Source organism: Tursiops truncatus, chromosome 8 (genome assembly GCF_011762595.2).
Source record: "Tursiops truncatus isolate mTurTru1 chromosome 8, mTurTru1.mat.Y, whole genome shotgun sequence".
Classification (NCBI taxonomy): Eukaryota; Metazoa; Chordata; class Mammalia; order Artiodactyla; family Delphinidae; genus Tursiops; species Tursiops truncatus.
In genome coordinates this window covers 11,249,895-11,264,239 of record NC_047041.1, presented here as the reverse complement: position 1 = coordinate 11,264,239, position 14,345 = coordinate 11,249,895, and positions in this window count along the sequence as shown.

The window sequence follows — 14,345 nt, the reverse complement described above, 5'->3', positions numbered from 1 at the left end:
AAAAAAAAGAAGTTACAAGTGACACCACAGAAATACAAAGGATCATAAGAGACTACTATGAGCAACTATATACCAATAAAGTGGACAACCTAGAAGAAATGGACAAATTCTTAGAAAGGTACAATCTCCCCAGACTGAACCATGAAGAAATAGAAAATCTGAACAGACCAATTACCAGTACTGAAATTGAATCAGTTATTAAAAAACTCCCAACAAACAAAAGCCCAGGACCAGATGGCTTCACAGGTGAATTCTACCAAACATTTAGAGAAGCATTAACATCTATCCTTCTTAAACACATTCCAAAAAATTGCAGAAGAAGGAACACCTCTGAACTCATTCTATGAGGCCACCATCACCCTGATACCAAAACCAAAGATATCATAAAAATAATTATAGGCCAGTATCACTGATGAACATAGGTGGAAAAATACTCAACAAAATACTAGCAAACTGAATCCAACAATATTGATACATTAAAAGGATCATACACCATGATCAAGTGGGATTTATCCCACGGATGCAAGGAGTTTTTCAATATCTGCAAATTAATCAACATGATACACCACATTAACAAACTGAAGAATAAAAACCATATGATCATCTCAATAGATGCAGAAAAAGCTTTTGATAAAATTCAATATCCACTTATGATAAAAACTGTCCAGAAAGTGGGCATAGAGGGAACATACCTTAACACAATAAAGGCCATATATGACAAACCCACCACTAACATAATAGTCAATGGTGGAAAGCTGAAAGCCTTCCCCTCTAAGTTCAAGAACAGGATACGGATGCCCACTCTTGCAACTTTTATTCAACACAGTTTTGGGAGTCCTAGCCACAGCATTCAGAGATGAAAAAGAAATAAAAAGAATCCAAGTTGTAAAGGAGCAAGTAAAACTGTCACTGTTTGCAGGTGACATGATACTACACCTAGAAAACCCTAAAGACGCTACCAGGAAACTACTAGAGCTCATCAATGAATTCAGTAAAATTGCAGGATACAAAATTAATATACAGAAATCTGTTGCATTTCTATACACTAAAAAAACTATTAGAAAGAGAAATTAATAATCCCATTAACCATCATATCAAAAAGAATAAAATACCTAGGAATAAATCTACCTAAGGAGGCAAAAGACCTGTACTCTGAAAACTACAAGATGCTGATGAAAGAAACTGAAGTTGACACAAACAGATGGAAAGATATACCGTGTTCTTGGATTGAAAAAAATCAATATTGTTAAAATGACCATTCTACCCAAGTCAATCTACAGATTCATTGCAATCCCTATTAAAATACCAATGGTGTTTTTTCCCAGAACTAGAACAAATAATTTAAAAATTTATACAGAAACAAACACACAAAAAACCCAAATAGCCAAAATAATCTTGAGAAAGAACAGAGGTGGAAGAATCATGCTCCCTGACTTTAGGCTATACTACAAAGCTACAGTAATCAAAACAGTATGGTACTGGCACAAAAACAGACACATAGGTTAATGGAACAGGATAGAAAGCCCAGAAATAAACCCATGCACTTATGGCCAATTAATGTATGACAAAGGAGGCAAGAATATATAACGGAGAAAAGACAATCTCTTCTATAAGTGGTGCTGGTAAAACTAGACAGCTACATGTAAAAGAATAAAATCAGAACATTCTCTAACAACCATATACTAAAATAAACTCAAAATGGGTTAAAGGCCTGAATGTAAGACCAGATACTATAAAACTCCTAGAGGAAAACATACGTAGAACACTCTGACAAATTGAAGCAATATTGTTTTGGATCTGTCTCCTAGAGTAATGGAAATAAAAGCAAAAATAAACAAATGGAACTTAATTAAATTTAAAGGATTTTGTACAGCAAAGGAAACCATAAACAAAATGAAAAGACAACTTATGGAATGGAAGAAAATATTTGCGAATGATGCAACCAATAGGGCTTAATTTCCAAAATACATAAACAGCTCATATAGCTCAATATCAAAGAAAGAAGCAACCCAATCAAAAAATGGGCAGAAGACCTAAATAGGCATTTCTCCAAAGAAGATGGCCAACAGGCACCTGAAAAGATGCTCAACATCAGTAATTATTACAGAACTGCAGACCAAAACTACAATGCGTTATCACCTCACCCCAGTCAGAATGGGCATTATCAAAAAGTCCGCAAATAAATAATAAATCCTAGAGAGGGTGTGGAGAAAAGGCAACCCTCCTACACTGTTGCTGGGAATGTAAATTGGTGCAGTCACTATGGAGAATAGTATGGCGGTTCCTTAAAAAACTTGAGGATATGGGGAGGGGGAAGGGTAAGCTGTGACACAGTGAGAGAGTGGCATGTACATATATACACTACCAAACATAAAATAGATAGCTAGTGGGAAGCAGCCGCATAGCACAAGGAGATCAGCTCGGTGGTTTGTGGCCACCTAGAGGGGTGGGATAGGGAGGGTGGGAGGGAGGGAGACGCAAGAGGGAAGAGATATGGGAACATATGTATAACTGATTCACTTTGTTATAAAGCAGAAACTAACACACCATTGTAAAGCAATTATACTCCAATAAAGTTGTTTAAAAAAAACAACAAAAAACCTAAAAATAGACTTACCATATGATCCAGCAATCCCACTCCTGGGCATATATCTGGAAAAGATGAAATTTCTAATTCAAAAAGCTGCATGCACCCTGATGTTCATAGCAGCACTATATACAATAGCCAAGACATGGAAGCAAACTAAATGTCCATTGACAGATGAATGGATAAAGAATAAGTGGTATGTATGTATAGAATGGAATATTCCTCAGCCATAAGAAAGAATGAAATAATGCCATTTGCAGCACCATGGATGGACCTAGAGATTATCATATGAAGTCAGACGAGAAAGATAAATATGATATCACTTATATGTGGAATCTAAAAAAAGATACAAATGAACTTATTTACAAAACAGAAACAGACTTATGGTTACCAAAGTGGAAAGGGAGGGGATAAATTAGTTTGGGATTAGCAGACACAAACTACTTTATATACAACGATAAACAACAAGGTCCTACTGTATAGCACAGAGACTGTATTTAATATCTTGTAATAACCTATAATGGAAAAGAATCTGAAAAAGATATTATCTATCTATCTATCGGAATCACTTTGCTGTACACCTGAAAGGAATGCAACACTATTAAAAAAATGGGGGAAGTCCAGGCCTGAGTATGGGCAAGGCATATAGCTCTTAGAGGAGGCTATGGACCCAAGACTTCCTACCCCAACTTCTGAATCTGCCTCTTCCCCCCATCCATACCCCAACCCCAGGTTTGGGATGGTCTTAAGAGCCTTCGTTTAACTTCTTTGAGTGCCCCAAGGCAACCACACACAACTTCCACTATGCAGCCAACAGGGTGGAGGGGTGGGGGGAGCGGTCACTGACATTGGCCCAAGCTGAGGTGTTTGTAAACTGAGCACTGGGGAATGGCATAGAGAAGCAGAAGAGAACTATAGCTGCTTACCTAGCTCTTAAAAACTCATACATGACCTTTGAATGAATGACTGCAGAAGCTGCAGTCCATTCATTGTTTTCATTTGATGCATACTGAAGGCCAACTATGTACCGTTCCCTCTTCTAAGTCCTGGGGATACAGTGGTGAGTAATTACTGCAGAAAAAGCTGTAACACAAGCAAGAATCACTCCTCCCACAAACTTTTGTGATATCCCTCCTCTCAGTACCTTCTTCATACTCTTGAACATCCTATGACCTAAAGACAATTCCATTTTACAGATAGATATAGCGAGACCTAGAGAGAATCACTGACTTCTCAAGCTTACATGGGGAGTTAAGCATTCTATTGGAATAAGAACACTGAGCGGCAGGCTCCTTAATGGATATTGCCTCCTTCCTCCTCATCCTCTCCTACTCCACATCCCCAGCTGAGTGGAGTTGTGTGCCAGAGTGTGGTCACAAGGTAGAGCCAATAATGTTGCAGCTATTGACCTGATAGCCTCAAATGAGATATCCCTGTTTGTGTAGCTTATATCCTTGGAAGTCTATGTAGAAAAGACACATCTGGCCATCACAAGCACTTTCAAGCTGTGTCTTGCACTCTGGGACCACCATCTGGGGTAGCTGAGGTGAGGTCTGCAGAGAGTTCTACCTAGGACAGACTCTCCAGCTCTGAGAGTGAGTGTAGCATGATGGGCAGGGACAGGTACCCTCTTCAGCAACAAAAAAAGTTGCCTTTTTATTGGCCAAGGGCCAGTACAGAGTTCCTGTTATCACTGTGATCCCCTTCCACTGGGTCCTGTGGTATCATTTAGTGGCTTCATGGTCTGTCCCAGAAAGTTCAAGCTGAAGTGTTTCCCAGGATGCAGTCAATCATCATCTGTGCCAGACTTAGAGGCCAGAGGAAGATCTTTACTTGAAAGAAAGCTCCCTCACTCTAATTCTGGCATGGGCCCAGGATCTTACAGACTTCCACCCTGTAGTAATGGTAGACTTGTCAAGGGCGGGGTCCTGGGAAAATGCTGGGGCTTGAACATGTGGAGCTCAACATTCAGGACTTTCATATGATTGCCCACTGAGGAGATGTCGAAGAAAAGGTTGTTCTGGTTGACATACCCTTTCTCCTTAAAACATCAAAGCATATTGCCTGCGAGGGTGTTGGGGTTATTGGCTACCCTGCTGGGATGGACCCTCTGGAAGAGATCCGTCATGAAGTTGGGTGGGCATCAGGTGAGTCCTGCATGACACAGCTCCTTCACTGTATACAGGTATTACATATCCAGCTCCTCCTTCAGCCAGGCCTGATCCCCGCCAGCAAGTGCCACCAGGTGCCACTATGCTACAGACCAGCAGGGCCAGGTCAGTCCAGAATCCAGGGTAAGCATCAATGTGAACAACCCCCCTGGCACTGGCCTCATGCCCTCTGGGAGCCCATGCCTTTTTTTTTTTTCACAGAGATCAGAACTGAATGAATAAATGGATGAGTAAAGGAATGCATTAATTGTGTCCTTGCCCCCAAAATATGCCCTTGCTATGACAACTTCACTAAAGACTTTTCTATTGCGAAAACATTCTCAGCCATGCTTTTCTACTTCCTGTGATCATAATGGGATTGAATCACAAAATCCTATAGGAATTCAGAAAAGGAAAAAAGCATTCGGTTGAGACTTTGAAAATAGATGGGACCTGAAGGAAATGTTGATTTCAGATGGCAGAAAAATTAAGGGAAGTTGTTCTAGGCAAAAAGAACAAGAAGAACAAAGGCATGGAGGTAAGAGAGTAACTTCACATGTTAGCGTGAAGTCTAGGAAACCAGTTTGACTAAGGCACTTAGTGTTGTTGGAAACCATGAGAGAAAATGTTGATAGGAGATGTTCTTGATGGATGGAGGATCGTCAATTTTGGATTCAGGATATATCATTTACTTTTGTTATCTTTAGTGCTTCACCCAGAACCTGACACAGAATAGGCATTTAGTAAATGTTTACTGAGTGAGTAAATGAATGAGTGGGTGAATGAACACATGGATAAATGAATAGATCTGATGGGAAAGAAAGTGTTCAAGTTGAAAAAAAATGAGTCTGGAAGGATGGTGATGCTATGGACATAAATGGGAAGTTTAGGCACGGTAAGTTAGAGATAATGGTAGAATCTTCAAGTGGAAATTTCCCAAAGGAAGCAATTTGGAATTAAGAAGAGTATGGAGATTTGTGAATCATTATTACTTGAAACCATTATTACTTGAAACCATTATTACTTGAAACCACAAGTCTGGATATGCTCTTGAGGGCAGTTAGTGTAAAAGCTGAAAAGCAGAAGACAAGGACTAAGCAGTGGGGTTCTACACCTTAGGCAGTGGTAGAAAAAGAAGACAGAAGAGAAACCATGGAGTTTGGAGAACTAGGAAAGTAGTGTTAAAGGATCTCAGATAGAGAAGCTTTTTTTTTTTTTTTTTTTTTTTTAATGAAGGGTGGAGGGTAACTGTAAGACTATGCAGCAAAGCTCAGAGACTGAGTAGGTTGAAAGGATGGGGTCTGGTTCCTTAGACAATGAGGACAGTACAGAAGATAGAACATAGAATCAGTCTTGGGATACGGCTGGTGCGTATTCTGCTGGCAAATCACTGGGATACAGAGTTGGCTGCTGGAGCCAAGGAGATTGCTCTGAGTATGAGAAGGCATCTGCAAAGCTCAAGTTTGAAGTGCTACAGATAATCGTTTGGAGCCATGGACGGGAGTTTCATTCTCAGAGAAGCTGACCAGGAGCAAAGGAATGAAGAAATGCAGAAGTAACTCATATTTGGGGTACAGATTATGAAGTAGGTCTAAGAATCTCATGCTTTAGCAGGTCTTTCAGGTTGAATCTCTCTCAACTCTAAGCAGCCAAACCAATTAAAAGAGAACTCAAGATACTAATCTAAAAAGTAAATCACTAAAAATAAATAAAAAGGAAGATGGTGGAATGGAAGGACATGGAGCTTACCTCCTCCAACAAATACATCAAAAACACATCTACATGTGGAACAATTCTCACAGAATACCCACTGAATGCTGACAGAAGATCTCATACAATCGAAGCTGCAAGAAGGATCACCAGGTAACCAGGCAGGTTGAAAGAAAAAAAAAAAAGAAAGGAATCGGGATGGGACCTGTGTCCCTGGGAGGGAGCTGTGAAAGAGGAAAGGTTCCCTCACCCTGGGAACCCCCTTCACTGGCTGCGAGACCAGCTGGGACAGAGGGAGCTTCAGAGGCTCAGAGGAGAATGCAGTAGCTGGCTCACAGCAGGCAGAACAGAGAGAGACCAGCAGAGACAGTCCTGGCCACCTCGCTGCACTTCCCAGCCAGAGACGTGTGTCTGATGGTATGGAAGGTGGAGGCGGCTGGGTGCTGAAACTCAAGCTTCACAGACAGACCTGGGAGAGGACTGGGATTGGCTGTGTGGAGACAGCCTGAAAGAACTGGAGCGTGGTCTGGGCTACAACTGGGCATGTACACAGCATGGAGCCCAGGTCTGCCATAGAAGTCCCATTGTTAATGCACACGTGAAGGGAGGGGTGGGGCCCCACCACAGCAGCCTTACTCTCAGCATGCTTACAGCGGGCATGGCTTCACCTCTATGAGTTCTGGGAGCACGCAAGTGCCAGCGGGTGCCCACATGGGGAGGAGGGGCTGAAATCTGAGCCCTGTCCCAGTGGCTGTGTGAGTTGGGCAGATTTATGTAAGTTCAGATCTGCAGGACATCCAAGCAGATTACAGGTGCTCCTGTAGCTGTGGCTGGTCCAGTGTTAGCAGCGGTGGGCTTTATGGGTGCGTGGAGGTGGGGTTGGGCTCTGGGCTGATTCTGTAGCTCCCACGGAAAGTCCAGATGTGCAGCTACAGCAGGTTCTGGTGCCTAACTTTGGTGGCCTAACAGTGCCGGTGGCTTTGTGAACAAAGAGCCTGAGGGACATCCTGGCCAATTGCCTGCATTCCCTTGACTGAGGCGGGGCCAAGGGCAGTGCCAACAACAGTGTACTTTGTGAGCACACACAACGGGTTACAGGTGATGCCACAGAATACACTTCCCAGTGAACAGCTCCTGTGGAGGTATACTCAGTGGCTCTTCTCCCAGCAGGAGTACTCCAGTCCCGCCCACCTCACAACACAGCTCAGAACCAGATCTGGCGGCTTCTACTCCAACAACTGGGGAGCAGACCCTGCCTCCACAGAGGTGTGACAATTGCAGAGCAAAGAGCAGGTCCTGCTCAACATCCAGTGCAGGCTCTGGTCAGCACAACACCAATCACACCCACTGTCAAGGGGATAACAGCCAGCACACACTGAGGAGATATGTGGCAGGTATCTATACTAAAAACAGCCCTGGCACCAAAAATATTAGATGCACGCAGGCCACACAGGGATGCTCCCACACAAAAACAGCCCTTCAAGACCACAGTAGATGACTGTTTCCCTTAAATTTATAGAGTCAGAGAAATATAAGGAAAATGAAGAAGCAGAGGAGCCACTCCCTATTAAAAGAACAAGAAAAATTCCCTGAAAGAACAATGAAACAGACCTCTCCAGTCTACCAGATCCCAAGTTCAAAAAGAAAGTAATAAAAATACTGAAGGAATTAAGAAAGGCTATCAACAGAAATGAAGATCACTGTAATGAAGAACTAGAAACTATAAAGAGGAGCCAATCAAAATTAGAAAATGAATTTGTTGAGATGAGAGCTGAACAATAACTAGCAAACTAAATAATGCAGAAGAAAGAATAAACGATCTGGAAGATAGAACACTGGAAATCACCCAATCAGAACAGCAGACAGAAAGCCAAATTAAAAAAAGAAAAAATGAAAGCAATATAAGAGACCTATGGGATAAAGCAAGCCAAACTACATATAATAGGGATCTCAGAAGGAAAAGAAAGAGAAAAGGGGATCAAAAATGTGTTTGAAGAAATTATGGCTGAAAACTTCCCAAACCTAAAGAAGGAAAACAAATATCCAGGTACAGGAAGCTCCAAGCAAGATGAAACCAAACAGACCTACACTAAGACATATTATAATTAAAACGGCAAAAGTTAAAGACAGGATTCTAAAGGCAGCAAGAAAAAAAGAGTTAGTTACAAGGGAACCCCCATAAGGCTATCAGCTGATTTCTTTACAGAAACACCGCAGGCCAGAAGAAAGTGGCAAGATATATTGAAACTCCTGGAAGGGAAAAACCTGCAACCTAGGATACTCTACCCAGCAAGACTATCACTTAGAATAGAAGGAGAGATAAAAAATTTCTCAGAACAGCAAAAACTAAAAGAATATAGCAATACTAAACCTATCCTAAAAGAAATATTGAAAGGTCTTCTCTAAATAGAAAAGAAGCAAGAATCTATAGGAAAAAGAAAATCACAATTGGAAGTTATATCACTTAAATAAGCCAGTACATAGATTTAAAAAAAATTATGAAAGTGACAATAAGTACAATGAACAGCAAAAGGATAAACATGAAGATATAAAAGAGGACATCAAAAATCATAAAATGTGGGGGAGGGAAGTAAGAAAATGTAGATTTTTTTTAGAATGTGTTTGAGCCTATATTATTACCAGTCTAAAACAAGTAGATATAGTAATGGGTTAACATACTTGAAAATCAGAGAAACCACAAATCAAAAACATACAATAGATTCACAAAAACACAAAAAGAAGAGAATTCAAGCATAATACAATAGAAAACCATCAAACCACAAAAGGAAAAAGAATGACAAAAATGAAAGGAACAGAGAAGAAATATAATATCAACTGGAAAACAGTATTTAAAATGGCAATAAATACATATCAATATTGAGAGGATGGAAAAAGATATTTCATGAAAATGGAAATGACAAGAAAGCAAGGATAGCAATACTCATATCAGACAAAATAGACTTTAAAACAAAAACCATAAAGAAAAAGGACATTATATAGTGATAAAAGGATCAATACAGGAAGAGGATATCACATACATTAATATATATGCACCCAATATAAGAGCACCTAAATACATAATACAAGTACTAACAGACATAAAAGGAAGAACTAACAGGAATAAATAGTAGGAGACTTTAACACCCCACTGACGTCAATGGACAGATATTCTAGACATAATCAATAAGGCAACAGACATCCTAAATGACACAATAGAACAGTTAGACTTAATTGATATTTTTGGGACACGACACCTGAAAAATACAGAATACACATTCTTTTTAGGTGCACATGGAACATTCTCTAGGATAGACCACATACTGGGTCACAAAACAAGCCTCAATAAATTTAAGAGGATAGAAATTATTTCAAGCACCTTTTCTGACCACAGCAGCATGAAACTAGAAATGAACAACAGAAACGAGAAAAAAATGATTTCCTGGTGACTAAATGACATGCTACTAAAAAAAAAACCCAATGGGTCAACAATGAAATCAAAGAGGAAATTTAAAAATACCTTGAGACAAATGACAAGGAAAACACAACCATACAAAATCTATGGGGTGCAGCAAATGCAGTCCCAAGAGGGAAGTTCACAGCAATACAGGCCTTCCTCAAAAAATAAGAAAAATCTCAAATAGATAACCTAACTTACTACCTAAAAGAATTACAAAAAGAAGAACAAACAAAAGAAAACAAACAAAAACTTTATTATTTCCAGCAGAAGGAAATAATAAATTTCAGAGAGGAAATAAATTAAAAAAGAGATTAAAAAAATAATATAAAAAATCAATAAAACCAAGAGCTGGTTTTGAAAGGGTAAACAAAATTGACAAACCTCTGGCCAGGGTCACCAAGAAGAAAAGAGAGAGGAACAAAATAAACAAAACAAGAAATGAAAGAGGAGAAATAACAACCAACACCACAGAAATACAAAAAATCCATAAGAGAATACTATGAACAATTATATGGCAACAAACTGGACAACCTAGAAGAAATGGACAAGTTTCTAGGAACATACAGCCCACCAAAAGTGAATCAAGAAGAAGTAGATAATTTTAACAGACCAATCACTAGAAGTGAAATAGAATTTGTGATTTTAAAAACACTCCCTACAAACAAAAGTCCAGGACCAGATGGCTTCACTGGGGAATTCTACCAAACATACCAAGAACTTGTACCAATCCTTCTCAAACTCTTCCAAAAGACCAAAGAGGAGGGAACACTCCCAAAGTCATTATAGAAAGCCACCATCACCCTGATACCAAAACCAAAGACATTACCAAAAAAGAAAGTTACAGGCCAATATCTTTGATGAGTATAGATGCAAAAATTCTCAACAAAATACTAGCGAGTTGAATCCAACAACACATAAAAAAGATTATACACCATGATCAATTTGGATTCATCCAAGAATCACAAGGATGCTTCGACACATGCAAATCAATCAATGTGATACACCACATCAATAAAAGAAAAGATAAAAGCCCCAGGATCATCTTGATATATGCAGAAAAAGCATTTGATAAAGTTCAATATCCATTTATGATTAAAAAAAAACCCTTACCAAGGCATGTATAGAGGAAACATAACATAATAAAATCCATTTATGGCAAAATCACAGTCAACATGGTACTGGATGGTGAAAAGCTGAAAGCCTTCCTGCTAAAATCTGGAACAAGACAAGGATGCCCACTCTCACCACTTCTATTTAACACAGTATTGGAAGTCCTAGCCACAACAATCAGACAAGAAAAAGAAATATAAGGTATCCAGATTGGAAGGAAGAGGTAAAACTGTCATTACATACAGATGACATGATACTATATGTATAAAAACCCCAAACACTTCACACAAAAACTACTAGAACTGATAAATGAATTCAGTAAGGTAGCAGGATTCAAAATTAACGTGCAGAAATCTGTTGTATTTCTTTACACTAACAATGAAATATCCGAAAGGGAAAGTTAAAAAATGGCATAAAGAAAAATACCTAGGAATACACCTGACCAAGGATGGGGAAAGACTCATACAATGAGAACTATAAAACACTGATAAAGGAAATTGAAGATGAGGCAAAGAAATGGAAAGCTATCCCATGCTCTTGGATTGGAGGAATTAATATTGTTAAAATGGCCATACTACCCAAAGCAATCTACATATTTAATGTGATCCATATGAAATTACCCATGACATTTTTCATAGAACTAGAACAAATAATCCTAAAATTTATATGGAACCATAAAAGATCCAAAATTGCCAAAGCAATCCTGAGGAAAAAGAATAAAGCTTGTGGCAAAACTCTTCCAGATTTCAAACAATACTACAAAACTATAGTTATCAAAACAGCATGGTACTGGCACAAAAGCAGACATATAGATCAATGGAACAGAATAGAGTGCCCAGAAATAAACCCACACACCTACAGTCAACTAATATTCAACAAAGGAGGCAAGAATATACAATGGAGAAAAGACAGTTTCTTCAACAAGTGGTGTTGGGAAAGCTGGACAGCTGGACAGCTGCATGTAAATCAGTGAAGTCAGTACACTCCCTCACACCATACACAAAAATAAACTCAAAATGGATTAAAGATTTAAATATAAGATATAACACTCCTAGAAGAGAACATACGCAAACCATTCTCTGACATAAATCATAGCAATGTTTTCTTAGGTCTCCCAAGACGATAGAAATAAAGGCAAAAATAAACAAATGGGACCTAGTCAAACTTATAAGTTTTAGCATAGCAAAGAAAACCATAAACAACATGAAAAGACAACCAACAGAGTGGGGAAAATATTTGCAAATGATGTGACTGACAAGAGCTTAGTTTCCAAAATATACAAACAGGGCTTCCCTGGTGGCACAGTGGTTGAGAGTCCGCCTGCCGATGCAGAGGACATGGGTTCGTGCCCCGGTCTGGGTATATCCCACATGCCGTGGAGCGGCTAGGCCTGTGAGCCGTGGACGCTGAGTCTGTGCGTCCGGAGCCTGTGCTCCGCGACGGGAGAGGCCGCAACAGTGAGAGGCCCACGTACCGCAAAAAAAAAAAAAACAAAATATGCAAACAGCTCATACTACTCAATATCAAAAAAACAAGCGTCCCAATCAGAAAATGGGCAGAAGACCTTAACAGATATTTCTCCAAAGAAGACATACAGATGGCCAACAGGCACATGAAAAGATGCTCAACACCACTGATTATTAGAGAAATGCAAATCAAAACTGCAATGAAGTATCACCCACTCAGAATGGCCATTACTAAATAGTTTACAAATAATAAATGCTGGAGAGGGTATGGAGAAAAAGGAAACCTCCTACAATGTTGGTGGGAATGTAAATTGGTACAGCCACTATGAAGAACAGTATGGAGGTTCCTTAAAAAAACTAAAAATAGAGTTGCCATATGATCCAGCAATCCCACTCCTGGGCATAAATCTGGAAAAGATGAACACGAATTCAAAAACATACATGCACTCCAGTGTTCACAGCAGCACTATGTACAATGGCCAAGACATGGCAGCCACCTAAGTGTCCATCAACAGATGAATGGATAAAGAAGATGTGGTACATATATACAATGGAGTATTACTCAGCCATAAAAAAGAATGAAATACCACCATTTGCAGCCACATGGATGGACCTACAGATTATCAATACTAAGTGATGTAAATCAGACAGAGGATAAGATATCACTTATATATGGAATCTAAAAAATGATAGAAATGGACTTATTTAGAAAACAGAAACAGACTCATAGACAGAGAAAACAAACTTATGGTTACCAAAGGGGAAAGGTGGGGCAGAAAAATTAGGAGTTTGGGATTAGCAGATACAAACTACTATATATAAAATAGATGAACAACAATGTCTTACTGTATAGCACAGGGAACTATATTCAATATCTTGTAATAAACCATAAAGGAAAAGAATAAATAAATAAATAGGAAGTCAAAACCTCTATTTGATGGATCAATGACTATGAAAAACCTCATAGGACTTCTGAAACCTTTTGGCCATGTATTGTTTTTGTCCCGTGATGGTGGTCATCTGGAGGAAGAGTAGGAAAGAAGGGGGCCAAGGTTACTATCCCTGCTCCACTGCCAGCTTTAGAGGAGGAAGAACCTGAGGATGAAGGTATGTTGTTTAAAAGGGAAGAAAGAGACAGCTGAGAGTCCTTGATGCCTGCAGGAAGGAAGGGAGGGAGGCAGGGAGAAAGGAGAGGCACCAGTTCAGGACCAGAAAAGCTGCCCATAGACTTAGCCATCTGCTCTTGTACATGAGACCAGCGGTTAACCTCAGGGTTTCAGAGTTCTACAGACCCAGAATCAAGTTCTGCCTTTTCTACTCCCCAGCTGTGTCCCTTTGGACAAATTACTTAATCCTCAGTTTCCCACTTATGCAATAGCATAGACACAATAAGAACAAGGATAAAAATAATGGAATCTATCTCCTAGAGTTCTTGTGAGAATTCAGTAAAATACCGTGCCTGGTATAGGACTTGACATTCAATAAATGGTAGTTTTTAGAAAAGTAGGTTCTTCACAGGGATACAGTAACTCTTTGGACCCCAATGGTCCTATTGGATAAATGGTTAACTCTAGTATCCATTTACCCAAGTCCTAGCCCTCCAGGCTGCTAAACAGACCCTGGACACTAGAATATTCTTCATGCCAGGTCATGAGAAGGGTATGTCAGTATTTTTTCCAGGATGGCTGTGGTACCATTTAAAGCCAAATAAGACTCACTCAAAGGAGAGAAATCTGCTAATGAGCCCATCAAGATAAAGAGGTAAGAGTGTCAGCTTCTGACCATCTGTCTTGTTCTGGCAGCTCGCGCTCTCCAGACCCCAACCCCTGTGCCTCATCTGAAACTTGCCAATGCCATTGATTTAT